This window comes from Canis aureus, chromosome 15, assembly GCF_053574225.1.
Source record: "Canis aureus isolate CA01 chromosome 15, VMU_Caureus_v.1.0, whole genome shotgun sequence".
Lineage (NCBI taxonomy): Eukaryota > Metazoa > Chordata > Mammalia > Carnivora > Canidae > Canis > Canis aureus.
Window position 1 is genome coordinate 30,440,506 of NC_135625.1, and position 21,967 is coordinate 30,462,472.

Below are 21,967 nucleotides of genomic sequence, written 5' to 3' on the forward strand. Positions count from 1 at the left end.
TGAAATATATTTAGGTAAACTTAGTTTTTTCATCTAGAAAATAGCATCTAAAGTTATACATATTTTGCTAACTTTCTGTGAAAGTTTGGGAGAGCATAAATGTAATGGGGGAAATAATTTGATAATTATGTGTGTGCTTTTTTTACTTCTTAGTTTCCTAATACATGGCCTTGGTCCTAGGACACTCAAGGAACCCATCTGCCTGAGGGAGGGAGATTAAGATTTCTATAAAAGGAACACAAAACAAAACTAACAACAACAAAATGACAGATAATGTTCAGTTGCTGTCATTTAAACTGTGGTTTAGTTTAAATGAAGCAAAACATTTAGAGCTTTAAAAAAACATTAGAAATACAGCTTAAATGAAGCAAAACAACGGCCTTTCAGGCGAGGCTTTGCCATAAGAAAGGATTACCTAAATTCATTTATCTTTTTCTTTAGCTTAGAGTTTTATGTAAGGGACAAATAAGAGCAGAAGAGGAGCAGAGAAACCTGCCTTTTATGTAGAGGACACAGAGAAAGAGAAGAGTGAGATAGTCAGATGGATGTGCCCTGATTCTTCCCTCTGAAATTTGTTATATAAGTTGGGTACATGGACTCTTATCTTGCTACTTGTCTGGGTCTCAAGAAGGAGGACACAGCATAAGCAGCCATATACCAAACAGGAAACAGTCTATCTAAATAAACTTGGGAGTGCAATGTGGTCAGATAGAGAAATGCCTTGAAGCATAGCTTCCCAGGCTATTCTCATCCCCATAATACAAGGACACTGTTAAGGCCAATGGACCTGCCATGGGGCTGCTAGGATAAGGCAAAGTGACCCACAGAAGAGACTAAGGGTGGACGGTCTGGCCAAGTGACCACATGGAAGATAAAAGAGAGACTCAGGGGCCAGCAGGCAGTGAGAGAGGAGAAACTAATTGACTGGCTCTGTCCAGAAGCATTGTCCAAAAGACCCATCAGCCCAAAACAGCAGGTTTGGAAGGAGTTGATCAAGCAACATCATTCTAGAGGCCAACAGATGTTGCCAGGTAATACTCCAAATTCAACCGAAGACCAGAGGACCCCATTTCGCCCACAAACCCAACAGGTTATGTGGCCACTCCATACTACCTTCTACACCAACTACTCCATCTTACAGAGAAGGCAAAGAAGGAGTAATCTGAGAGACAGAACATTTTTATCCAATTGAGAATTTTTTTTCCAAAAAGGATCGTTTTATTTTTTTTTAGGTTGGACCAAGTTTAAACTACATTAGAGATTTGTTTTGTTTCATCTCCCCACAGAGTGGGTTAAAGCGAAAGGCTATAAAAGGTTTTATTCCTGGTCACAGACTCAAACCGCTATAATGCATTGCCTGCTTATTCACATGATGCTCTTAGCCCCAACTCAATCCTAATGTCTTCCACCAAAATAAGCAGCCAAGAAACTGAAAACAGGGTCCGAACACAGCCAAGTCATCTTCCAAGAGTGGTTATTAGCATCCCATCTGTCACAAGCTCTCTCTGCCAACAGTGAGAGAGTGTTGCCCATGGCCAAAGATGGGATACTGTGGGAGAGCAATGGGTTCCAGTTCCTTCTTTGTTGATCATACTTAGTATGCTTCTTTTCCATTTCTTTAAGGGCATGATGTTGAGTTTCATGGAAATGAGAGAAAGTATTAGAGAAGTTTTCATAAGGTAACCTAGGAAGACTTTCTGCAACTCTGCCCATGGTAGGCCAACATCAGCTATTCTGTTTTCATAACTTTCAGGGAAGAGCATCAGGGACAGGCCTATATACCGTATCTGAGTAGAGATTTACTTTTTAAACAAATTTCTGTGCTCAACTGAATTCTTAGGACTTGAACCAAAGGAAGAAAGCACAAAACACGAAGCAAAACATGAGAGGAAAGTGTCCAGGTCTAAATGTTTACTTTGTACCACCTGGAACTGTATCGTAAAATATAAGTGATTCAGTTTACGAGGCTACCTTGCCAAAATAGTGCCTTTAAAGGTACTTGGGACATAATTTGTGTTTAATTTTAAAAGAAACCTATTAGAAGTGTGTGTGTTTTATTTACCAACAAGACTAAATTGCTCACCAGTGTGAGCTGTGTTTTTGCCCAAGCTTTGCAGGTGCAGACGTCTATATAAAAAAGCCCTAATTCTGAAGGCAAAAATAGGGATTTTCCTACTGGCAGTTCCCTCCTTGGTTAATTAGATGGCATTAGGAAGAAAATGGTTGGCCATGTTATCTAGAAGAAAGTATTATTAGAGATGGGATTATATCCTAAAAACATTTAATACCCTGTGTTCTGGTCTCTAATATGCCATCTGGAGCAGCTACTTGGGCAAAATTACAGCAAATTGATAGAAATATAAAAAATTGCCTCAATTTATTAACATAGATAAAACTCCCTTGCTGAAAAAAATAAGCTTGTTAAGTGCCATGTGTGAGTTGTGGTTTGACAGACAACAAATACAGAAGATGAAGAGTCACAAAACTTGACTTATTCGAACCACCAGCACATCTGTACTCTTAAAAAACAAGAAACTTCTCAGAGACCCACTTCTATTTTTGTAAAATAAAGATCATTTTTAAATTTTATGCATTTATTTTTTTAAAGATTTTATTTATTTATTTAAAGAAAAAGAGAGAACAGGGGAAAGGGCAGAGGGAGAGGGAGAGAGAGAATTTCCAGCAGGCTCTGCGCTGGGTGCAGAGCCCAATGTGGGGCTCGATCCCACGACTCTGAGATCATAACTTTAGCTGAAATCAGGAGTTGGCCATTTAACTGACTGAGCCACACAGGCACCCCTACAAAGCCTTTGGAAGTGAAAATTTAGATAACTATCAATTCCTAGGTCTCACACTTCCAGCTTAAACAAAAATGGGTGTTTTGATTAATGAATCATTGTGTTTATAAGGTCCAACATAAATAAACTTTCATTATAATAACCTCATTTCAAAAAGCTTCTCATGCTTTCTATCAATTACATTAGGATGAGAAGAAAGATTGAAATACTTAAGAAATGGTTCTCCAGAAAAAGGGGGGGCGGGCAATGGTGAATACACCTGCTACTTACATACTTCTTACCAGATGCTGCAAAATGAGGTAGAAAATGAGAACAAATTGCTGGTCCCACAAAGATTATTTCAGTTCCATTGGAGACCACTAGGAAGTCAACTCCAGCTGAATCAGTTTAGATCCAGATGGAGAGCAACAGGGTAACTTCATGGTAAATCCTCTCCATTTTTCCTTTAGAAATGGCTCTGGATTTTTTTTCTTTTTTTTTTTTTTTTTTTCTTTTTTTTTTTTTTACAATGAGTGTCTGCAGTTAGGATGGAAATTTCTTGTGGTATGATTCATTCCTGGTTTTGCTCACAGAATTACTCACCATTTTTTGTTTGAGAAAAAGCATTTGCCATGCTAGAGCCTAGAACTTTCTTTAAAAGTAGGAACTAATCTCAGACTCATAATTTGGATGGTAAAAGTTTTGCAGCTGTATCTAGCTACCTCTTGAAAGCTCTCTTATGAGTACACATATAAGTGTTGGAATGTTCAGTTGTTAAGAAAATAATAGAAGACCAAAGCACTTTTTAACCACCTTGTTAAGGTGTGATTGACATGCAAAAAGCTGTACATATTTACTGTATACAACTTGATGTGTTTGGAGATAGGTATACACTGTAAAATCATCATAATCTGTGCCATGAATGTATTAATCATTATATAAATAATAATAAAGTATTATTATTGCTTTTTGTGATAAAAACATCTAACATAGCATCTACCCTCTTTGCAAAATTTTAAATATGCAATAGAATATTGTCAAGTATAGGCTATATGCTATAGAGTAATCTCTAAAATTTATTCATCTTGTATAATTGAAACTTTGCACCTTTTGTCTAATACCTCTCTCTCTCTCTCTCACCCTCTCTTTCTTACCATCTCCCATTGTGCCTAACAACAACCACTCTACTCTCTGTTTCTTTGAGTTTGGTGCTTTTAGATTCCTCATATAAGTAAGACCAAAGCATCTTTTCCAGTTAATGATTATGTGATAGTAAATTGGAAGAACAAAATCTAGGAGGAAATAAAAATAATTATAAACCCAATGTGTTTGGGGACAACCAAAATTCCACAATTTAGGTGGACAATAAGTGGTGCACAATCTATCCAAAACAAAACTTTCTGAAGGAAATGCGTTTCATCCAAATATTTTTAAATGTGGCGAAAACTATTATCTGAACCCACAAGGAACGCCTATGAGAAGGCTACATACTTTGCCTTTTCTGAGCCATATTAAGGAACTAACCAAGGTTCACTACAACTGATCTAAGGGAGACTGTTGATTCCTAGTATGGGATGGGAGTAATTAGGCAGCTTCAGACTGGATCCCATAGTGTTCATTTGCCCTGACATACATATTGGGTTCCTGTATATGGGTCATATGCACAGCCCCCATATTCCCTACTCCCACCCCTGGGCAACTTAGTCACTGACCCCTGTTTGAGAAATGTGACTATTCCATAGGCAAAAGCACTTTATAGTTACACAGAGAGGGTCCTTTTCAGTACATGGGATACTAGTTAGTGCAAAGGTACTTTGATATCTTCAAAGACTAAATCCTCTTTTATCATATCTGACTTCAAAGTTTTAAGCCATCCAGGAGCCTCCATGATCTGTTCTTACCATCCCTTTCCAGGTTGTTCACAACACCCTCTCCCATTATCCCGTACTTCTGTACAGCTAGAGTACTAGGAGCTTTGTTGGTTTTGTTTAATATCCCCACATTTTCTTTTGTTTTACTGCCAAAAATCTCTTTCTCCTCAAGTTGTAACTACTTATTTATATCCCACCCTCCCTTCTTACAAACAATATTTAAATGACATTTCTTCTATGAAGCCTTCCCTGAATCTCCAACAACACCTGGCTGAATGTAATCTTCCTTCACTGCTATATTCCAATAGCAGTTAGTACATCTTTTATAGGGAGACTTTGTCATATTTTAAGCCATGTTTGTTATTTCTAGGCAACTCTCATCTTCCTTAATGAGGATGATAATAATAAGAGCAGCTACCATTGCTTTGAGGGCTCAGTGTGCTGTAAGGACTGTGCAACTAGAGCTTGAGTCTTGCAGTTGCTCTATAAAGCAAGCATTTTGACCTCTATTTTACAAATGAGCAAAAAGGTTTAGAGAGCTTTAAGTGGTGAACTCCAACATCACAGGCCAGCAAGTGCTAATAGTGGGATGTAATAAGACATGCGTACAACCCCAAACCACTTCTCTTAGCCACTGCCCTATCACCAAACCCAGAAGTTCTTTAAAAGGGAGGTATAGGGAGGTGCCTGGATGGCTCCATGGTTGAGTGTCTGCCTTTGGCTCAGGTCATGATCCTAGGGTCTCAGGATAGAGTCCCACATTGAGTTCCCCTTGGGGAGCCTGCTTCTCCCTCTGCCTATGTCTCTACCTCTTTCTGTGTCTCTCATGAATAAATAAATAAAATCTAGATAGATAGATAGATAGATAGATAGATAGATGATAGATAGATAGATAGATAGATAGATAGATAGATAGATAGGAGGTGGAGGAGGCTCACCACTGCACACCTAAACTATAAACTATACCTGGCACTGGAGCAGGAAATTTCATGTGTTCATTATCTCATTTATCTGTGAGTTACATGGTGTAACCCACACTTTGCAGCAAGGAAAACCAAAGTTCACTACACATATGTTTTTTGAAAGGGAACTGATTAGAATAAGCCATATGTAATGCATTTAATTGGTAAAACGTTGAGACCCAGAATATATAAACACGTCCTACAACTCAACAAGGAAAATAATAACTACCGGCAAGAAAATGGGCAGAAGACATGAAGAGGACAAAAGATATTTAGCATGGAAGAAACCAGAATGACCAAAATCACATAAGCTGATGTTTTGACTATTTCAGTCTTACTAGAAATAATGGGAAATACAAATTACAACCACGAGATGCCATTTCACACCCGTCAAATTGACAAAAATTAAAATCTTTGACCACCCCACATGTTAAGGTAATAGGAAGTTTTGTATACTGGAAGTGAGAGTGAAAATGGCACAGACATCTCAAGCATTTTATAATGCCTTTGGGACCTAACAACTTCACTGCTACGTATATTCCCTAGAGAAGCTGTCCTCAAAATTAATACAGATTTGTTCACCTCAGTACAGTTTAGGGAATGGATGTGGTATTGTAATATAATGGAATATTTTTTTACTGTGTTAAAAAGAATAATCCAGGTACACCTGGGTGACTCAGTCATTGAACATTCAATTCTTGGTTTCAGCTCAGGTCGTGATCTCAGGATTATGAGATTAAGCCTTGAGTTGAGCTCTTCACTGCTTAGAATTCTCTCTCTCCCTCTCCCTCTGCCCTTCCCCTCCCAAATAAAAAAATAAATACATAAATAAATAAATACATAAATAAATAAATCTTTAAAAAATACAAAGTATAACCCATATATCAAAAATGGATCAATCTGACAACCTAATACTGAATTTAAAAATCAAGTTACAAAAGTGTACATTTATGAAAAATTTAAAACAAAGATACCAAATACTGTTTATGGGTACTATGTGGCAAACCTCTGTAAAGTATATGCAGTAAAAGTTTTTTTTAAAGTACAAAAAGTATTTTTTTAAGTACAAAAACAAAGTACTTAAGTATTCACATTAAAAGTGGATTGCTAGGCCCCATAGGCATTATAAAACCTGTCTGAAATGGTTGTACCAATTTTCATTTCCATTTCTATTTCCAGCATATAAAACTTCCTATGACTCCCAACATTTGGAATTGTCAGGTGTTTTAATTTTGGTCAATTTGAAGAATGAGAAATGGCAACTCATTGTTTTAATTTCTATTTCCCTTCATTCTAGCAAAGTTGAATATCATCTCCTCTGGGGAAGGAGATAAAGGATGAGATTAGGGCTTTTACTAGCTTTGTGTCTCGACTAACAACACCACAAATTTAACAGCTTAAACTAACACCCATTTATCATCTCTCAGTTTCCTTGTGTTAGAAGTCCAGACAAGGTTTTGCTGGGTTAGTTGATTCGAATCCAAGCTTGAAATCGAGGAATCAACCAAACAGTGCTCACACTTGGGAACTGGACTAGAAAATATTCCAACTTCTGTCAAAATGTAGGCCAGTTTCATTTTCTTGCAGCTATAGAATCATGGTGGCCAGTTTTTTCAAAGCTGGCAGTGAGGAGAGAGGTTCTCTGTTGTTGTAAATCTCTGACTTCCAGACACTCTTTGAAGGGGTTCCCTAATTAGACTAGGCCCAAACAGGATAATCTCCTTTTCAGCAAACTAAAACTCGGCTGATTAAGGACTTTAATTACATCTATAAAATCTCTTACCCTTTGCCGTATAATGTAACTTAATCAAGAGAATGACATCACATCATCTTGCCATATTCTATTACTTAGGAACAAGCCAGAGGTTCTGTGACTCAAGGGGAAGAGGACATATAAGAGTGTGGCATAACCCTAGGGCATGTCCACCACAGGACCGGAGCCTTGATTTTGTCTAGGATATGTTCTCTCTCTTAAAAAATGGAGTCTAAATCTTAACATTTATTCAATATTGATGTTGCCTCCACCGATATCTGTTAAATTGTTTCTGGGACTTTTCTTTATCATTGAAATAGTTCAAAATGTAAGCAACAAAGTTTTTAAAAAATTACTAAGTAGGCTCACCAGTAAAGGACATTTCAAAAGACCAATAGAACAGAAGAAGAGGGTACAGAAGAGGTCAGGTTTGATGATATCATCACTTTTTCTAAACCCCAGATTCTGAGAGCCCTTGATTACTTTTTTTGGCCTATTTTATTATTTTTATTTTTTTAATTCTTTTTTTAGACACTTCTTTATTTATTTATTCATGAGAGACACAGAGAGAGGCAGAGACATAGACAGAGGGAGAAGCAGGTTCCCTGCAGGGAGCCTGATGCGGGACTCGATCCCAGGACCCTGGGATCATGCCCTGGGCCAAAGGCGGCACTCAAACACTGAGCCACCCAGGTGCCCCTTCTTTGGCCTGTTCTAAAAACCAGTGGGCCCACAGATCCAATGTCTGCCCTTCATGCCCAATTAACAAAAAGCGTCTGTGTTATGTTTTTATTTGATGAAACAGGAGATGAGCTCCTTTGGTTCCCGACTGCTGAGGTTAGTTACTGGACAGCATCTGGCTTCTTCTCAGAGTTGCCAGCTAAGAGCTACTGCAAATCCAAGAAAACCAGGACCTAAGATCATTAAACACATTTTTGGTCACATTCCTGCAAAAAGAAAATTAACCCCACCTCGAGTAACTTGTTGACAAAGTGACAGAAATTGATACTGTCAGGAAAACATGTAGTCAAATGTGGCTTAAGTCTCTGGCCTAAACTCTAAAAATGCATTTACTTTACTATGAGTTAGCAAAGCATAACAAGTTTCAACAAGATCAGAACAGACTGGAGGTTTGAATTATATAAACACATTTTGGTGCCAAAAGAAAACACTGTAAAGTAGTTTAAGCAACTCAAAGAATAGAGTCTGAGTAAACTTTTTAAGCAGGGAAGGAGAAACCAGTCTTTTTCTAGAAACTTATGGAATGATAAAGATACCAATAACTGGTTTAACATTTTCAAACTCTTTCTTGCCCCCCAGCTTATTTAAATTGCTTATTTGCCATTTTATTTGCACTTACTTGAAATTATTTTGTTTGTCTTAACCTCTTTCAAAAAAAAAAAAATTCAATGAAAATAAACAGAGAAATCGGAAGACCCCTCTGGAAAATCCTCATTTCAACCTTCTTTTAGTTCCACGCCTAAGGAGATTCAGGGGATCAAAGTCCTCCATCTCTAGGCATGAATGGGGCCCAGAGAAAAATCACACCATGTAAGCCTCTCTATTGATTTCTGTAGGAGATAGGTTTAATTTCAAGAAGGATCATCTTGTTTGGGAAAAGAGATTGCTACAGGGCATCTTGGTGGCAGGGAAAAGAATATGTAAAGGAAGTAGCAGTCTGACTTGCTTAAGCCTAGTGCCAGGTGAAGGGTTAGAGCATTGATTATATATCTATGAGTTTCTGGTGTTTCGCTCTTTGTGGCACAGGTACTTCCTCCTTTCCTGTTGGAAACTTTGCTGAACTATTACCCTAACACTACTATAGTAGCTCTGCATTAATCTGTTAATAAATTACCACAAAACTCAGCAGTGTAAAACTGTAAATCTTTACTATTACACATCATTTCTGAGGCTCAGGAATCCAAAAACAGCTTAGCTGGGTAGCTCTGGCTTAGGGTTGCTCTGAAGGCTCTAATCAGGGAGTCAGCTCAAGTTTTAGTCATCTGAAGGCTTGACTGGGGCTGGGTGATCTGCCTCCAAGACCGCTGCCTCATATTGTCATTGGCCAGAGGTCTCAATTCCTTGATAAATGAGTCATTCTATAGGCTGCTTGACTGTCCTGAGATAACAGTTGGCTTCCCCAGAAGGAGTAATCAGAGAAAGTAAGGCAAAGCCACAATATCTGTTATTACCCATCCTTGGAAATGACATAGCATCCTTTTTGCAGTATTCTATTGGTTGCACAGACCAATCCTGATATAATGCAGGAGGAGATCACACAGGGTGTGGCTATCAAGAGGCAGAGATCACTGGAGGCTATCTTGTCAGCAGGCTAACTGCAACTAACTGAAATAATGAATTACTGATACTTGCTTCAATATTTTGCTCTCCCATTTCAAGTGATCTCTTTTCTCTAATACATTGATTTTTTTATTGTCTTTGGAATTTAAAAAAAATCTGGTAATATATAAATGTTAGGGCTGGACTTTACATGTTGCCCCTCCAGAAGTGTGTTTGCTTTATTTACTTATTTTTTAAAGACTTTATTTATTTGAGAGAGAGCATGAATGGGGAAGAGGGGCAGGGAGAGGGAGAAGCAGACTCCCCATTGAACATGGAGCCTGATGGAAGGCTTGATCCCAAGACCCTGGGATCATGACCTGAGCTGAAGGCAAACACTTAACTGACTAAGCCACTCACAGGCCCTAGGAAGTATACTTACTTTAAAAGAGAAGTTTCTTTGGGGGTGAGGGAAATATTCCAGAATAAGATAGTGGTGATGGTTGTACAACATTATGAATATATTAAAAACTATTGAATTATATACTTTAAAATGCTCAGAATATGTGATACAAACTTCACTGGAATAAAAAACAATTTTAATCAAGGGCGTCTGGTAACATTCACATCAAATTTGCTGATCCAAAAAGACTTACAGTTGCTTTTAGCTCTTTACATTGTTTGTTCTCTCAGCTCAAAACTGGAGTATGATTAATCCAGAAACTATCAGGTCCTGGGAAAAATGATATATGGAGCTCACACTTAGGGTAGGCTGGAGTCTACTGGAAATAACAGTAAGTACTAGGGCAGTGTAATGGCAAGTTTTTAAGATCGCTATTGAATCACATTCCTATGATCCAGCTCACATGATCCTTCCATCGGGAAATACACACAGCACATCTTATTCTGGCCTAACAAATGTTATCAGTAGATTTGTGTATTCTTTGAGCATTTCCCCTAAGATCACTTATGTCGGGGCATTTTTTTGCACAATTTGTGATTTCACTTGGTAATTGTTTTCCATTATGTTGGCTTGTGTCATCAGCTACTTGAAGAGGCGCCAGATTTTTTTTTTCTTGTGTTTAATACCCTTTGTGGCTATGAGACTCAGTCTGCCAAAGACCCTTGATCAGTTTTTGTTTTCCTGCACACACCACCCTTGTCAGTAATCAGGAAAACTGAGTCAGCCTCAACCGGCACTGATGGTCACAGTGTGCCAGGGATCACATCTACTGTATCATCAAGTATTAAACGACTGTCCCAAGTAGTTCTTAGTCCTGAGCCTCAGAGTGGTTACATGACTTTCCCAGAGGTCATACAATCAGTTGAAAATATATTACCTAAAGTAAGACCCTTAGACACAGAGCATTCTGCTTTGAAGCAATTCAATAAATTATAATAAAATTCAACTGAGATTAATGAAATTGACCTCATCTGACTTGCTATGTACAAAGATTGTGTGTGAGCTGGAAACCTACCTTCCCATTTACCAGATTCTCCATAACCTGACTCTTATCTTTCTATGATGCAGAGGGAGATGCATAGGAAATGGGGGTCCACAAGCATGTGACTTTCAGACAGGTCCGGGACTTGTCTTCTCCACCTCTCACTATCTTTTCTTTTGCTCTCTCTCAGCAAGTCCAGAGCAGAGTCATGAGTATGAGAGCAAAGCATGACACTGCTTATCCTGTTGATCAAAGTCATGAGGTCAGCATAGCAGATCTGCTCGATCCTCTCAAGGCTCCATGAGTGTTTTCTGTCTCTTGGAGGCCTCTTCTAAATTCTGTTTTTCAGGTTTTCTGTGGCAGCTGGTAAAATAAGGAAGTATTGACTCTCAAAATTCGATAGATATCATGTAATAAAATGCTTTGCCTATTCCTGTTCTGCATTGATATCTTTTATTAACTGGAATCATAAAATATCTTACATATAAGCCTAAGTTGAGTAATAATGAAACTTTTGTAATCGCTGAAATTGTTCGTGCGTTGGAGAGTCAGGAAAATATGTCTAAGGGTGCGATGGTGCCCAGCTATACTGATATAAGGGAATGTATGTCAATATTAATGTCAAATGAAGGGAGACACAGGATACTTCAAAATGTGTCACTAACGGCAATGGGATTTGCAGCTCAAATTTGCAAAGATGTAGTTAGAAAGACATTCCAGAGGTGGAGGGTCAGAGAATTTACAGAACCCTTGTCCTTCTGGGGAATGAAGAAGGGAATATCCAGAGCTCAAAAAGCCTTGTACTGAGGCTTGCAAGGGGAGCCTTCTGATAATCCCAAAATAACCACTGCGACCTGATTCTGTTCTTTGGTACCTTTTACAGATGAATAATCCTGAGGTCCAGCACAGCCAGATCACTGAAATCTTTCTGAAAGGAACTCATTACATATTTCTACATCAACAAAACCCATAATCCGTGATAATCTCCTTTTCACCAGGACGGAAGGGGAAAGGAGGAAAGGAAAAGGAACGTAAGAAATTACTCATTTTTTATGGCTATCATGATAAAGAGGTACTTGCTTTAAGAGCCTGGATATCAAGAGTGTTTCATTTGAGTGTCTCCACACCTTGGGAAGGAAGTTTGAAATACTCTTGCATGCAAAAATGAAATATTTTCATTGGTAATGTAGTCTTTTGACTAAGGATATTAAAATATTATATTAATATATAAATACTAAATATATTATATTAATATATAAATATTAAAAATACTTCATAACCAGTAAAGTCATAGAAATTGATATGTAAACTTCAAAATTTAGAAACATAACTTTATATACTCTCAGAAAGAAAAAATGAACATTCATGTGTTTTTTAACATCACTTGCCAAGTGATTGAACTGCAGTAGAATTCCTTAAATAATTCTAATAATTTCCAGATTATTTATTGATTTTTAAATATTGTTTATATGATCTTTTGTTTGACACGGCTGTCACTAGCCACATGATGGCCCCATCTGAGCTCTAATTTATTAGAGACATGTTCCCACCACATCAGACTTCTCACAACTTCCCTGTTAAATTGACCAAGATAAGGTGATCTGTGATGCTGTGAAGTGCATGAGGGTCATTGTCTCTCATCTCAGCTCTCCGATCTCGCCGGTGTTCTCCAGGGCTTCACTCTTTTCTCTCCATGCCCTCTGGTCCCTCATCCCTGACGGGACTACCAGGGCAGGTTGCCCACTCAGAGCCTCTCCTGGCATAAGTGAATCAGAAGGTAAAAGGAAGGTAGGAGAAAAGAGACAGTGAGGTGGAGAAGTGCTCATCTTCGTCACCAAGAGTCTGCCTCTTGTCTATAGCCCCCACCCCCCGCCCCCCAGCCCAGGTGGTGGGAGATGGTGGCAGCAGGTCCTATGTAGGGCAATCTGTGGGCAACAGGTGCAGGTTTGAGCTCAACTACTGAGCAATATACAAAAAAGTGTAAGACAAAGGGAGGAGAATAAAAGAAATGCAAAGGAAAGTCACCCACAAATTGGGCAAGGGCTCTGAGGTTTCCCAGAGGCAAGAGGCTCCAGCTGAGGCTGGGTCTGCCTCAGGAAGGAAAGGGCAGGAGGGCATCTGAAGGGACACCCGGCTCCTCTGTCCAGCAGCTTGCCATTGGTGTCCGGCCAGAGGGAAGTTCACTTGGTTACTTACTGGTGTGCTGACCCTTTGGCTCTCAGGTAGGTTCCCTCCCACATAGTCCTCTTCGCTGTGCTCAGGGTCCCCTCCCACCCCATGGATCACGGAAAAGTATCAGACAAGTTCCCCCAAGCCATCTGAAAGAACCCAAACAAATACCTGCTAGGCCCAGTAGCTCCCCAGCTGCTACCTGAGTTTTACCATTCTCTATCCCTTGGATGATGTTAGGCATTGTTTGAGGGGTTTACCAGAAACATCTTCCTCAGCTCTGCTCTGTGTCCATCCCCTCCCACCCAGGAATTTTAAACTTAGAATCCTCCCACACCTAAAACAGAATGTCTCTGCCAAGGTCCCTAACCCTGCTCTCCAACGTTCAAACCAGAAAAATGTGTTAGAATTGTATGTGCAATTTCTGAGACTATGTAGCTGGATTTATATTATTCTTTTTTTCGACTTATCACAGTTACTGTTAGATTAATGATTAGTTGGAATTTATATAATTCAACATTCTTTAAAAAAAAAGATTTTATTTATTTATTCATGAGAGATACACTGAGAGAGAAGCAGAGACACAAGCAGAGGGAGAAGCAGGCTCCATGCAGGGAGCCCGATCTGGGACTCGATCCTGGAACTCCGGGATTGCGCCCCAGGCTGAAGGCAGATGCTCAACTGCTGAGCCACCCAGGTGTCTCATAATTCAACATTCTTACAATCCCCAGCCATGCTGGTGGATGCTAGCTGAATCAGCTCTCCCTATGCTATCAAATACAAGAACCTAAAAGCCCCTCAGCCACTTCCCAAAGAATGTTCTGTGGATTCAGCAAATCCATGCAGTATACTGGGGAGTAATATTCTGGGGATGTTAAGCCAGTGTATTTTTCTGTTATTTGAAATGACTGGTTTCTGAGTCACTCCATGGTTTTCACATCAAGTGTCACTCCTGGACAACTGGGACCATAGAAGTGTCTTCATGGTATAGAGGAGATGCCCTTACCATGTGACAGCTGAGTTGTGAGGACCTCAAGTCCTCTCGAGGGAAAAATATGCAAATGTAGAAATCAGAGAGGACCATGAAAGGAAAGCCACTTCTTCTGACCCAGGTGGACTCTGGGAGGGGACGGAAAGGAAAGGAAAGGAAAGGAAAGGAAAGGAAAAGAAAGGAAAGGAAAGGAAAGGAGAGAAGAGGAGAGGAGAGGAGAGGAAAGGAAAAGGAAACTTAGAGGTCATCACCTTCATTTTAACCTCTCCTCCCCTGGCCAAAGTAGCATAGGAAAGAGATGGGATAGATATGATAAGGGGAAAGCCCAAATCAGAGGGACTTTTAAGACCTGCACCATTTTTGGAACTCTAAGAGTAAAGACCACAATGCGATGTGGCCTCAAGACATTGTCAGCCAAGTTTTCTGGGCCAATATTAGCCGCATTGCTAGAGGAACATCTGGTGTCCAGTTCCACTGGTGTTAACGGTCTCTCCTGCAACATCTATGCTTGGCAGTGACAAGGGTGCTATCAGCACCAGGTCTGATCCGCAGCAGGATATTGGCCCTTGTTTCTGGCTAAGTGACCTCTAAGCTTAGTTTTCTGGCACTCAGAGAGATTCTATGCCTACTCATAATCCTTTCACCGTATTCCTTTTCTGTGTAAACAGTATGGAGCTGGTTTTCCTTATTGGCAACTATGGACTGTGGCTAAATCATAAAATAACTCAAGGAATGGGATTCTGTAAGAAACAAGCCCAAACATGTGAAATTCATTGAGTAAAGAAATTAGGGTACCAGAATTTGAGGTTAGATGACTCTGCAGCTATAAAGCATTTAATGAAGCTATCACCTATTCTACTTTTGGTCACACGTTGAACAGAGTATAGTATTAAAGGAAATGGCAGGGGATCCCTGGGTGGCTCAGTGGTTTGGAGCCTGCCTTTGGTTCAGGGTATAATCCTGGAGTCCCAGGACCTAGTCCCACATCGGGTTCCCTGCATGGAGCCTGCTTCTCCCTCTGCCTGTGTCTCTGCCTCTCTCTCTCTCTCTCTCATGAATAAATAAATAAAAATCTTTAAAAAAAATAAAAGAAAAAAATAAAAGAAATGGCAGGAATGATTTAGGATGCTTTTTGAGGATGGTCTACTTTTATAGACCATTCTCAAAGTCCTATAGTAGAAATATGAGCTTAGCCTGAAGATGACCATCTGAGAGCACAGAGGAAGGCTGGAAACTTGGAGGAGATAAATTGGAGTAAAAGCAAGCCTAATCTGCCACACATTTCCCACACACTTCTCATTAACCAATTTTTTGGCCAAGAAAAGAGAATACAGTGTAGGGAAGTGCTGGATCATGGCTAGTGCCTTGCTCACACAAGGCTATTACTTTGCACAAATTCAAGGTAGTTGCCATTGATATTCAAGACCAAGAAAAGAGACAAGGCCCAGAGAATCATGGTGTGGAGCATGGATTCTCAGACTCAAAGATTACACAGACACATGCTTTGGCTGTAGTCATTAGCTCATGAAATGGATAAGAAACAAATCAAACCTATTCTTAGAAACATTATTAATGGAATTATTCTCTGGAGAAACCCCAGTATTTGCTAACATTAACCAGAAATAGTTCAACTTCTTTGGTAATCTCCACAACAAGTGGAGATAATCACAAGTGTAGATGCTAAGGTCTGTGCCATTTTTCATCTGTGGGGCAATGTTAGGCACTGTTTGAGGAAGCTGGAACATGAGAAGCTATATGTGAACCTGATAATACCTCACAACATCCAGAGACACTAGAATTGGAGTTGGGCATATTAACTGACAGAGACATTGGGTTGTTTTCCTTTAAGAAAGCAATAATCATAATTCACACAGGAATGATTATCTTTGGAAATGTAGATAGAGGAATGCGTTTAGATGTTGAGTGACCAAGGGATAGTCTGTCTGTAGCAGAAATAGTTATATGTTTATCCTACAGCTATTTTTACTACTTGGTTTTTGTCCAGGTAGACACAGTTATGCAAAATCATGAACCAAGTAGAGAATGAGCTTGGTCTTAGGTACAATCCAAGTCTATCATGGTGGCTCTGTTCTGTAAACTGGTGATTGATTTATACAAAGACATGGCATATAATCCTGGCCAATGAGGAAAGAGGAAAAATTGGGGGGACTTTTGTCCTGAGTAAGACACAAAAAGGAAACAGTGCTTCTTCCTTTGGATATTATTGTTTATAGACATGTTACCTGAAACTGCAGTTCTCTCTTAGCCTGAATATAAAACCAAAACACATGGAAGACAGAATCATACAAAAATGGATCCAGAAATACTGATTATACCATGAATGGTGCCATATTCCCTTGAACAGATTTTTGTTAAGGGAGACAACAAAGATCTTTAACATTTAAACCAGATGGTTTGAAGTTTTCTATATTTGTATCCCAAGTCATTCTAATGATACAGTTCACAAACCTAATGTATCATCAAAATCAGAAGGAACTTTTTTCACACTGAATATACACCAACAGATTGTTATACAACATCCCCCCCCTTTGATCCTTCTCTCAAGTTGAGAAATAGCTGATTATAAATTTTTATGAAAACAAAGAGCCAAGAATAACCAAGACAATCTTGAGGATGAACAAAGTTAGAGGACTTAGACAACCTTATATCAAGTCTTATTTTAATCATCATGGCCTTGGTACATGGAAAGACAAATAAACCAATGGGCGAGAACGGAGTTCACAAAGAGACACATACATACATAGTTGTTTGATTTATGACCAGTTACTCTACACTGTAAGATAGTCTTTTGAACAAATGGCATATGGATATCCATATAGAAAATCAGACACCGTGCAGAAAAAAATTAACTTTACCTCTTTTCTCATATATATGCAAACATCAATTCCAAGGGCACCAGAGATCTAAATGCAAGAGAGCAATAAAGCTTTCAGAAGGTAACATAGGAGGATATCTTCATGATCTTGGGGTAGGCAAATCTTTTTTAAATGGTATACCAAAACCATAAAGAGAAAAATTGACAAATGAGACTACATTAAAATTGAGATCTAAAAGACAGCATTAAGGAAAAGTCAAGCTACAAATGGACAGAAGTGTATCTGACAGATATAAAAGATAGAAACATAAAATGTGTATCTGTAAAATAATATATAAGGAACTCCAACAAAGCAATAAGCACAAACAACCCAAGAAGAAATGCACAAAAGATTTAAAAAAAAGATACCTCCCAAAGGAGACATCCAAAGAGCTAATAAACACTTGACCAGAAATATGTACACGTGTTTTCTGAAGCACATGCACAACAATTTTTATTGCAGCACTATTCTTAATAATCAAATATTAGAAACAACACAAAGGTCCAGTCAAGACAGACCAGAAAATAAATTGTTGCATTTTCATACCACAGAGTAAAAGTCAACAATAAAATTGAACACATTACTACTGCTTCGCTGGCCTCCACAAACAGAATGCTGAACCTGGTACGAAGGAGTATATGGTGTCTCATTCTATTTGAGTAAATTTGGAAAAGAGGCCAAAATAACCTATGGTAATAGAAGTCAGAATAATGGTTGTTTCCTGGAGTGGAGTAGGGTAGGGAGTGACTAGCTGGTGGCCTTAGAGAGGCTTCTGGAATGCCGGCAAAATTTGATGTTTTTTCCCCTAGGTGTGGCCCCACAAGTGGGTTCACTATATCCAATTTCACTGAGCTGTACCATTTGGAACAGTATGCATGGATGTGACACTTTATAAGGAAATGTACATCTAAAAAAAGTCACTTGGGGTTTGACTTTTCTCTTTGCACATGCCCTCCAAGAGAGAATAGTATGTGATGTCACCTCCTTTAAAAGGAAATAAACTCTTAAGACAAGTTCTTAGAAAAATGTAAAGATGAGGAACTGCTTGTTGTTGAGCCTCTGGATGAAAGTGAAAACACACCTGGGGCCCCTACCTGGGAACATCTTGCCTAAAGAGTAAAAAATGCATGGTTATAAGGACATCGTCTACTCTAAGAAAAAATATATGATGAGTAAGATCAGATTAAATGGAAATTTAGAGAAGGTGATAGAAACTTCCCAAGAAAGGTCAGGGATGCAGTTTTAACTGATGCTCTCAGGGATTCCAGAGAGTGTGGGAAAACCCTGTGGGATTATCACGCCATGAAGGACAGCAGATTGCTTCAACAAATGCAGTAGAACGTTGCCATCTCCTTATGAGGAACTTTCTAATTGAGATCTTTCAGGAATGGTGATTTTGCCCTCCCAGCTTTGTCTTATTTTAAGTACTCTGTCAGGAAAGCATTTTACCCTTTCTGAGGTTTTCTTGAATATATAAATTATTCTCTGTAGTATTTTGGCTCTGTTTACTTAACAGGGTTGAGAACAAAGGCACACTATACAAACCGTTAAAATGATACAGGGCTTCAGAAATGTTAAAGAAGTTGATCAGACAATTACAGTTTTTTTTAAACAATGGAATATTCTAGAAGGTCATAGGTTAAAGGCATTTAAGTCAAGTAACGGGTTTAAGTAGAAAGAGAACAAAGCATTTGGAAGACTGCCTTGTTTTTTGTCAATGTTCATGAAAAGAGAGTTGCATGATCGGCATTAACCCTGTCCTGTGCTCTTTTCTCAACATTTTAACTACCAAGAATCACTTTTTAAAATCTCAATCTCAAAAAAAATAAAAATAAAAAATAAAATTTCAATCTCCTTCTACTCCCATATTTTATAAGATTCTGTATGTCAAAAAAAATTGCACACTATACAGAATTCATTTTCATTTATTTAAAAAGATATATGATTGCCAAAGAGAACACCTACCTGCATGAGAGAACCAGTATAACCAAAATCATATAATAAATTCAATCTGAAGGAAAAAGAACATTTTAGTTACATTGTACTAACTCAATAAAAATATGACTTTAGAGACTTTTGCAAAATTGAAATTAGCGTGCAAATTCCTATTATCACCTCAGTGCTCTAGAGACTTGGGACGCCATTGTATGAAGGACAGCTCTGCTTTTTGTATCGTTGTATCAAAGACTTTAAGAGTATATACAAGGTTTATATATAATGGATGCAGAGTAATTCTAGATACACTATTAATATCTAGTCTTTAGAAAGTCTTCCACTGGCATTTTTCAGTCTTCTACCTTGAATTCAAACACAGAGAATTGTTGTTAAAACAAGATGGACATTTTTTCCATGGCCCAATGCTTCATATTCAATTTGTGAATTGGTTCCCACTGACAAAGATTCTCCTCACCTCCTAAAATCACTTAGTTGACAGTGCAAGGGAACCAATAAAAAAATTCTTATTCTGCAGGTAGGGAGCTCAATGAGGTAGAGATATTGTCTGAAGTAAGGAACGAGTTGATAGGCCAAATTTCAATTACCCACAGTAACTATGTTTGTCTTTAAAGGCAATAGCAACACATCTATTATCATTGAACCGCTACAAAGCAAACTCAGAGTTCTGTCCACCATGACATCAGGTCACCCAACAGATAATTACCGGTTTTTTGGTGTTGTGATGGGTTGAATTATATGCTCCCAAAAGATATATTGAAGCTCCAACCTCTGTAAAAAGTGGGAAATGCCGCATGAGGTCAGAGGTAAAGATTGGAGGGGTACAGTGGCAAGCTGGAGTCCCAGGGATGGACAGCTGCCAGGAGAAGCCAGGAAGGGGCAAAGAGAGATTCTATCCAGAGACCTCGAGGTACCATGGCTCTGCTGACACCTTGATTTCAGACTTCTAGCCTCCAGAACTGGAAACAAGTACATTTCTGTTGTTTTCAGCCACCCAGTTTGTGGTCCTTTGGGATAGAAACCCTAGAAGACAAACACAAGTGCAAACACTTAAATTTCAATTAAAGACCAGAAGCGTGGGGACTCATTATTTTCCCTGTAATGAAAATCTGGCTCCCATAAATGAGCTGGTTTATTTCTGCAAGCACTAACATAAGTTAAAAAAAAAAAAAAAAAAAAAAAAGACCTTTTATGCAGAACCACTTTCTGATGGTGGTTGTAACTTTCCATGCCTCACTATCTGAAAACCTCCTCCTAGGAGATAAAACCTCAATGTGACTCCAGTTCCCTTGAAGACACACCCCTTTTAATCCACAGCTGATCTAATACTTCATACAAATACTCCTAGCTAGTACTCCTGACCCAAGAGACAGGTTTGTGTCAATCTAAAAATGTCAATATTATTGGAATTAAAGCTTACTGAGTAGTATCCAGACAGGGAACAACTTCTAAAAATAAGACAAGGAAGAAAAATCACCTTGTTCCATGAATGCTGAAAAATAAAATACATCGTTTGTCCTAAGAGATGGTCTACAAATATTTCCCGCTGAGACCTGCTGTGTATTTCCAAATCATGTTCCACAGAAAACTAGCCCATGAACTACTCTTCATCAAGGCGACTTAGTCATTTGATGCATTTCAGAAAGACAGCATCCTCTTTCTCTGGGAGACTCTCTATGTGTATTTGCATATTAAATCCTCTCAGAGACTGTAGTTAAAAACATAGACAAACATGTTTTAGCTAATATTGTATTTCCCCAAATACCTCCCTAAGACCCTCTTTCTCTTATAAGAGCCATTAATATCTAGGAACATACTTTGAAAAAAAACAATGGGCCCACCAAGCACACTCAAGTTCCCCACTGCAAGAGAAAACTGAACTATTTACTGGGATGTGTATATAGTTGACTTTCCAGAAGAAGCACGCATGAAGAGATTTATTGGCTTACTGAGGATGAGACATGGGTTCAGGGTGGTGGGGCCCTATGCAATCTGGGGGTGGGGTGGGGTGGAGGACCCTTTAAGGAAAAGCATACAAAATGACCACAGAACACAACACCATTTCTTTCCTGTTCTTGGAAATAGTCCCAGGCAAGTGAGGGTTTCTGAACCTTATGCTTCATTAGCTTCATGGAAAATCCACCTCGACTTTAAATATGGTTGGCTACATGGAATAAAGTCAAAACTCAAATTAGGGGTGGCATCAACAAAATTGGAATGTGTTTCTCTCTCAGGTCATAGTCCAGAGATGGACACCGCAGGGATGGCGTTATGGCGGCTTCGTGTGAGGTTCTTCTATCTTGTGGCTGTGTCATTCCTAGAATGTTGCCTTTGGCACCAAGTCTCCCAGGCAGGCAGCAGGATTGAGAAAGAGCTAGAAGAATGAGCATGCTCTGAAGTTTAGGGACATGCTCTTTGAGGTGCATCTAGAGCTTTTTCTTGCATCCCAATCCAATGCCAGAGTTTCATTACATGGGCTCCCTTAGCTGCTTACTTTCTTAGAAAGGAAGTCTGTATTCCAGGTGGTCAGGTACCTCGGGGAAATGGCAAGGGTTTTATTATTGTAGAAGTAGAGGAAAATCAGTACTGAGACGGCTAGCATTTTCTTCCTCCTATCTCTCGACTTCTGTCTCTCTCTCCTTGTCTCTCTCTCCTCACTCTGTGTCTCATTCATTTTTTTTTTTTTAGCTTCTTTGAGGCCAATTTGTTTCTCTCTCTCTCTCTTTTTTTTTTTTTTAAGATTTTATTTATCTGACAGCGAGAGAAAGAGAGAGAGCACAAGCAGGGGGAGCAGCAGCAGGAAAGGGAGAAGCAGGCTTTCTGCTGAGCAGGAGCCCTATGTGGGGCTCGATCCCAGGACCCTGAGATCATGACCTGAGCTGAAGGCAGA

At 39.0% G+C, this 21,967-nt stretch overlaps 2 long non-coding RNA genes across 2 annotated transcripts in view; one reads left to right on the forward strand and one right to left on the reverse strand.

The window, feature by feature from the left end:
* The window catches only part of LOC144284437 (uncharacterized), a 93,281-nt gene extending 81,129 nt beyond the window's left edge, over positions 1 to 12,152 (forward strand). The window contains exon 3 of the long non-coding RNA XR_013352794.1: positions 11,972 to 12,152. This is a non-coding gene — a long non-coding RNA (uncharacterized LOC144284437). The remainder of the gene's footprint in view (positions 1 to 11,971) is intronic.
* A 4,776-nt stretch (positions 12,153 to 16,928) lies between these two features.
* LOC144284445 (uncharacterized) overlaps positions 16,929 to 21,967 on the reverse strand; it is a 39,626-nt gene continuing 34,587 nt past the window's right edge. The window contains exons 2-3 of the long non-coding RNA XR_013352847.1: positions 19,784 to 20,100; positions 16,929 to 19,421 (exon numbers count right to left, since the gene is read on the reverse strand). This is a non-coding gene — a long non-coding RNA (uncharacterized LOC144284445). The remainder of the gene's footprint in view (positions 19,422 to 19,783; positions 20,101 to 21,967) is intronic.